Source organism: Nomascus leucogenys, chromosome 4, assembly GCF_006542625.1.
Source record: "Nomascus leucogenys isolate Asia chromosome 4, Asia_NLE_v1, whole genome shotgun sequence".
NCBI classification, from domain to species: Eukaryota; Metazoa; Chordata; class Mammalia; order Primates; family Hylobatidae; genus Nomascus; species Nomascus leucogenys.
This window is the reverse complement of record NC_044384.1, coordinates 88,638,557-88,645,178: the sequence shown is the minus strand read 5'-3', so window position 1 is coordinate 88,645,178 and position 6,622 is coordinate 88,638,557. Positions and strand designations below refer to the sequence as shown.

General features: G+C 57.6%; 1 pseudogene; it reads left to right on the top strand.

The window, feature by feature from the left end:
- The first annotated feature begins 438 nt into the window (after nt 1-438).
- On the top strand, nt 439-902 carry LOC100593674 (annotated as a pseudogene).
- Nucleotides 903-6,622: the final 5,720 nt, after the last annotated feature.

Sequence of the window (6,622 nt, the reverse complement as noted above, 5' to 3'; positions counted from 1 at the left end):
TTGACTTGGGTCCCTGTCCAAGGGGGTCTGCATTCTATTGAGGGGAGACGGAAGACAGGCAGTAACCTGTGCTCATCGAAAGGTGCTCATCAGCCTTTTTGTGTCCTTCCTCCATCAGGGAATCTCTGGGGAAGACCACGTCCGCCCCATCTCTGTGTCCCCAGAGCTGAGGGGCATCATCAGGAAACGGATATTAGGATCACAGATCATAAATCTACCCTTGACCCCATCCCCCAGGCCCTTCTCAACCTGGCAGGCAGAGCATCCTTTCAGCAGCCTGAGTCGGACCCATCCTTCTCCTGCTCCCCAATTCATTCAAGCGAAAGCCAAAGGCCTTAAAAAGTCCTGCAAGGGTAGGACCAACAAACTTTCCCTTTGAGAGGAGAAGGGGGCCCCGTAAGAATACACTAGAGCAGAGAAAACAAAACTACTGGGGAAAGGGAGGGCCGACTGAGAACCATCCCAGTAGCCCAACCACCGCTGGTCTTCGCTGGACACCATGAACCACACTGTCCAAACCTTCTTCTCTCCTGTCAACAGCAGCCAGCCCCCCAACTATGAGATGCTCAAGGAGGAGCACGACATGGCTGTGCCAGGGGCACCCCACAACCCTGCTCCCCCAATGTCCACCGTGATCCACGTCCGCAGTGAGACCTCCGTGCCCGACCATGTTGTCTGGTCCCTGTTCAACACCCTCTTCATGAACCCCTGCTGCCTGGGCTTCATAGCATTCGCCTACTCCATGAAGTCTAGGGACAGGAAGATGGTTGGCGACCTGACCGGGGCCCAGGCCTGTGCCTCCAACCGCCAAGTGCCTGAACATCTGGGCCCTGATTTTGGGCATCCTCATGACCATTCTGCTCATCGTCATCGCAGTGTTGATCATCCAAGCCCATCAGTAGATCAGGAGGCATCATTGAGGCCAGGAGCTCTGCCCATGACCTGTAACCCATGTACTCCACCCTCCATTCCTCGCCCTGCCCCTGGAGCCCAGTCCTGTATCAGCCCTTTATCCTCACACACTTTTCTGCAATGGCATTCAATGAAGTGTATATGTTTCTGGTGCTGCTGCTGCAAAAAAAAAAAGAATACACTGGAGCACATGCGGCCATCCCAGAAAACTGGTGCCAGGTCAGCCTCCCTGGGAGATGGGAGATTGTGCAAGATCTAGCCACTTCCCAGACTTGGTCCTCTCTGCCGGCCTCCCTACTGCTCCACAGCGGGGTGCGCTGTCCAGACACCCCCCATCCCTGCTCACCGTGCCTCCCCCGATCCCATCCAAAGCCCTTCTCAGAGAGCAACCTCTTCCCTCACTCTCCTTTCTCTTTCCCACGGTTCTGATTGCCTCCATAGCAGGCCAGGCCATGTGACTATGGTTAGTGCCTGTCTTCCGTCTCCCCTCAATAGAATGCAGACCCCCTTGGACAGGGACCCAAGTCAATTTCATTGACATAAATCCTCAGTGCAGAGTGGTGCCTGCCACAGAAAGCTTGACTGGGGTTAGCGGGAGAGGAAATGAATGAAAAAGACAGGGTACTCAGCGGTGCTGGCTTCCTGTGTCCCAGGTTCCTGCCATGGCAAATTCAGAGGCTAATGTATGGGCCTCATGGACCCTGAGACCACCAGCCCCAGCCTGGCCCCGGGCCCCGTGCCAGGCTCCCAGCGGCTGCCCTGCCTGGCACCTACTGTGCAGGGGCCTGGCTACCACCCCGGCCTCTCTCTTCCCACCCCTGGGAGCCCAGCACTCAGAGGTCACCATCCTGGGTCCCTAAGCTCTTAGTGCAGCCCAGGCTTCCAGTTGGAGAGAGGCTCACCTCTCAGGCCCAGAATTGTGTTCCTGGTGGTGTCTGACACCAGGACTCAGGACCTGCCAGAGGTGAGCCCTGCAGGTCAAAGGGCTGAGGGACACCCCTGGCCCCAGGAGGGACAGAGGAGCACCAGGTGCCCACGCAAGTCGCCAGAGGCGGTGCCTGCCAATACCCCGGCTACAGACGAGGACACGGAGGCCTGGAGACGTGCATGGCCTGCCTCACACCACACAGAGAGGAAGCACTGGGACAGACACAGAGCAGGGCTGCCCACTCCAGAGCTGGCCTGGTCCACTGCAAAGGGGCCACAGGCCCTCTGCGGGAGAGCCTAGCCTGGGTGTGGCTGCTGAGGAGACAGGCAAGGGGGGCAGGTGAGTCACTTTCCTCTCCTCATCCCAGTGAATCTTACTGAGCTGAGGGGCCCAGTGTTCCTCCAAATGACTGCGAAGGGGCCTCAAGAAGACAGGCACCTAGCCCTCCCATCTGCAGGGGACCCAGCCCAGTGAGGTCAGAGAGCTCCCGGGCTGGAAGGGACTCAGAGGGTGTCCACACCTTCCCGGAGGTCATCTTGCCCAGCCCTCTCTCCCTGCCAGAGGCCCATCAGGCAGGCCTGAGTGCCCTCCACACCCTTGTCAACTGCCCAGTGAGATTTCAGGGAGGTGGCCTCAGGGGTAGACACTGTATGAATGAAGGAATGTGTGGTAGGAGGTGACAGTGGTGACTCAGGGTGACTCAACTGGAGCCTGCCAAGGGCCTGCTGAGCAGCTGTCTGCAGCCACAGTGGTCCCCATCCTGCCCACCCTGCAGCAGGGGCCAGCTTCCCTTTCCCCAGGGCCCATCTCTCCTGCTGGCTTCCTGCCCAGACATTTAGAAAATGGTGGGGAAGAGGGTGCATGGCAGGTGCCTGGGCTGAGCCTGGGAATGGAGTGAGGGAAGGCCTGTAAGCAGAAGAGAGAGGTGGGGGTGCGACCCCTCCTCCTAGGAAAACCTGGACACTCCACCACAGAGGCCCATCTCATCCAGTAAATCCTCATAATCCAGCCGGGAAACCAAGGCCAGGAGGGGAGAAGACTGGCCATGGTCAAGGGGCTGATAAGGCTGAACCAAGAAAATGACCCGAGTCTCTTGGTCCTAGCCAAATCATTGGTCTTCTAGTTGGTGGAGGACATGGGCATCGTGCCATGCATGCCAAGGTTCCGTCTGTGAAGCCAAACGAGCCCCATCACGGTCTCTGCTAGAAGCGTCTCACATTGCCCATATGCCTGAGATGACCCAGGTGCTTATTTCACTTTCTACCAACCCGCTATACCATCTATCCACTATCTATCTGTCCGTGCATTCATCCATCTATCCACATCCACACATTCATCCATCGTTGATCAATCCGTCCTTCCATCTGTTCATCCCTCCATCCATCCTTCCATCTGTTCATCCCTCCATCCATCCTTCCATCCATGTATTTATCATACATCTTTTGATCCATCCATCCTTCCACCCTTCCCTCCATCCATCCATCCATCATCTGTACATTCATTCATCACTTACCCATCCACCCATCCCTTCATCCATCCACCCACTCATCCATCTTCCCTTAGATCATCCACATATTCATCTATCCATTTATCCTTCCACATATCTGTCTGGAATTCATACCCTTCGGTTAGTGGATAAGTCATCCATCAATTCCTTATTCATTAAACAAACCCTAGGAAGCCTTGACAGGGTAGCCAGTCCTGTGACTTCCCCCTGACCCTCAGCCTTCCACGCCCTACTCCCTCCTCTCTGGCCATCAAGTCGTGCTCATCCCAGCAGGCCCCAGTGACTCAGACATGCATGGTCCATGACTTTCAGGAGCTCGTAGTCTCAAGGGACAGACAGGATCTGAACCCAGAAAACTCTAAACCAGGCGGAACTGCCAATGCCTCCACCCCTCTCTGTCTCCAGGATGGTGGAGTCCTTAGTCCTGTTCCTGCTGCTGCTGGTCTTTGTTCCTCACCTGCTGGGGACCGGGAGGACCCGAGCTCCCCATTCTCGCACCAGCTGGCTTGGGGAGAGGGGTCGATGCTGAGGGGAGGAGGACTGGGACGGCAGAGAATGAACAGTGCCTGCCACTTCCTGCCTGGCCTGAGCTTGGCTCCCAGTGCTTCTAGGAGTGGTCTGTGGACCTGCCCAGTGCTTTGAGATCCCCAGATAAGAGGGAATTCCAGAGGGGCAGCTCAGCCTCATAAAACTGAAATGGGTTGCGTTCTTCCTGTTGTGTTTTTATCATCATCATGACACCGTAGAGCTTTTGCATTTCAAAGTGCCTTGCCCCTGTGATGGTGTCATCCCCGCAGCAGCCATGGCCAGAGGGTCAGGGAGGGTGGCGAGAGACCCCTGGACTGCGATTTGGATGACTCTGCAAGCACCTACTGCATGACCTTGGACAGAACTTGCCTCTTAGGCCTCAGTTTCCTCAACTGCAGAAGGAGAGACAACGCCTCCTCACAGGGGCAGCACCAGGGTGAAATGAGACCCTGGCTCGGAAACCCCAACACAGTGCCATGTGGATTGTGCTGAACGAAGCTGTGGTCAGCCGGGCGGGGCCAGCCAAGCACACAAGCCTTCAGGATTCCTCACCGTGCTCAGTAAAATGTCCAAGCCACTCAGCCTGGCCAACCCCCTGGCCTGGCCTCCATCCCCGCTCCACCCAGAACCCGCACACACTCCTCTCCAGCTCCAACACACCAGGGCCTCTCCTGCACTCAAGCCTTGCACACGCTGTCTCTCTGCCTGGAAACCCCTCCCTGCCTCTCCTCCCAGCCAGTCCCTTCCCCTAGCTGGTATCTCATCCTTCAGGCTCTGCTTGGATGCCCCCTCTTCCAGGGCGGCTTCTGTGATGCCCAGATTGGGTGGCCCCCCCTCCTCTGCATCTCCCCTGCTAAGGGGGTTGGCATTGGGCATCCTTACCATCCAGGACTGCTATTCTGTCTCCACCATCAGACTGGCAGCATGGGGAGGGGGAGGACCACATCAAAGTCACTGATGTGCCCAGAGGGCCAGTGGGGCCTGGCACTGAGGGGCCGCAGGATCATCTGATGCGTGGAGAATGAGTGATGCCAGCATGACCCCGGGCTGCCTGTAGACACCTGGAAGCTACTCGTAGGAGGAGATACGAGGTTGGGTTTAGGAGCCTGTGCCCCAACAGGCATCGTTTTCTTCCCATCCCCTTGTCTTCCCTCCGCCTTGGACCCACCCCACACTGAGAGGTGGGAACCACAGAGGGAGCTGGACCAGTCAGCAGAGGCCATCCTCCCTGGGCCTCTCAGCTCTGTGCTAAAACAAGGATGGGTCAGTGGGGCCAGGGGAAGCACCAAGGTGCTCATGCCCAGCCCTCAGCTCCTATAGAATCCTGGGTTTAAGGCTCTGCTCCAGGCCCCTGTGGGGGTGAGCTGGGAGGCACTGTGGGAGACAGAAGCACAGTGGCGGGAAGGGGGGGTCCTGACGGAGGCCTTGGGGTGGACAAACTCAAGTCTCTTAAACCCCAGGAGCACCCTCACTGGCCCCTGCAAACTTGCAAACACCCTGTGAACTGGCTGTAGGGCTGCGGGCAGTGCAGCCCAGGCAGGACACAGGAAGCGGGTGGGTCGTGTTTTTGTGAATGAAACTGCAGCCCAACTTCCTCCGGGTCTCCACGCCCTGCCGGCCTCGCTTGACCACTCCGTAACCTCAGGCGAAGCGCTGGCAGAAAGGGGGAACTTCAAAACGAAAGTGTGAGTCAGACAGGAGAAGGAAACGGAGAGAGAAATTCTTGTTTCACAGAGGCCTCACATGAGGCCCGACCTGGGCTGGAACTGCAGCCTGGCCCCCAGCAGCCCCAGTCCCAGCGACGTCCACCTGCAGCCTTGGCCTGCTCACCATGCCCGGCCCCCAGCCCCTCCAACACCATCTGGACGGGGAGGGGCCACCCACACCCCATCTGGGGCCCTCGACAAGGACGGCTGCAGAGGGTTCCCTGACAGTCATTTCCCATTGATCCCAGGGATGTTGAGTGAGCACCTACTGTGTGCCTGGCCTTGTGCTGTGAACAAGATAAGCAAGGCCCTGCCTTCATGGAGCTGACAGTCCACGCTGGGGGCCGTTAACATGGGGAGCAAGTTGAATAGAGTTTGGGGTTTTTCCTTGTGTTTCTATGGAGGTAAATAGCTTGCTATGACAGACTGGCAGTATGTACGTGGGAGGAGGTGGCATGCAGCTGGGCTCGGAAGGACGAGATGGGACCGCCACAAAGAGCGGAGTGACGTGCATGCCAGGTGGCAGGGAGGGTGGCTGGGGGAAGCAGCTCAGGATGTTCTAGGAACTCCAGAGGTCCTTGCAGCGGAAGTACAAGGAATGAGGGGGCCAAGGATGAGAAGGAAGCGGGGCAGGTGGGGCGTTGGGGGTGGCTCGCAAAGACCCCATTGCCTTCTGAGCCCAGAGTTTGGGCAGGGCTTGTGACCAGACAGAAAGGAAGATTGCTGAACGCTGGGGGTTCCCGCCTTGCAGACGGTCGGCTTTGGGGAAGTCACAGGTCCGTCTCCCTTCGAAAAGGCAGGAAAGCCCCTCCATCCTGGGTGTCTGGGGTAGGGGAGTGAGGCAGGGCTGCTCACCCAGCCACCTGCCTGGGACCCCCAAGCTTCCTCTTGACCCCTAACTCCCCTCCCAGGCAGGTTCTTCACCTCTCCTTCCTTGCTTGGAACGAATGGATTCTGCTGTCACTTTAAAGGGACCTGAGTCAGAGAGTTAAGAATGAAACTGACTCATGGTGGAAGGGTTGGTCACCAGCTGGCCAGGCG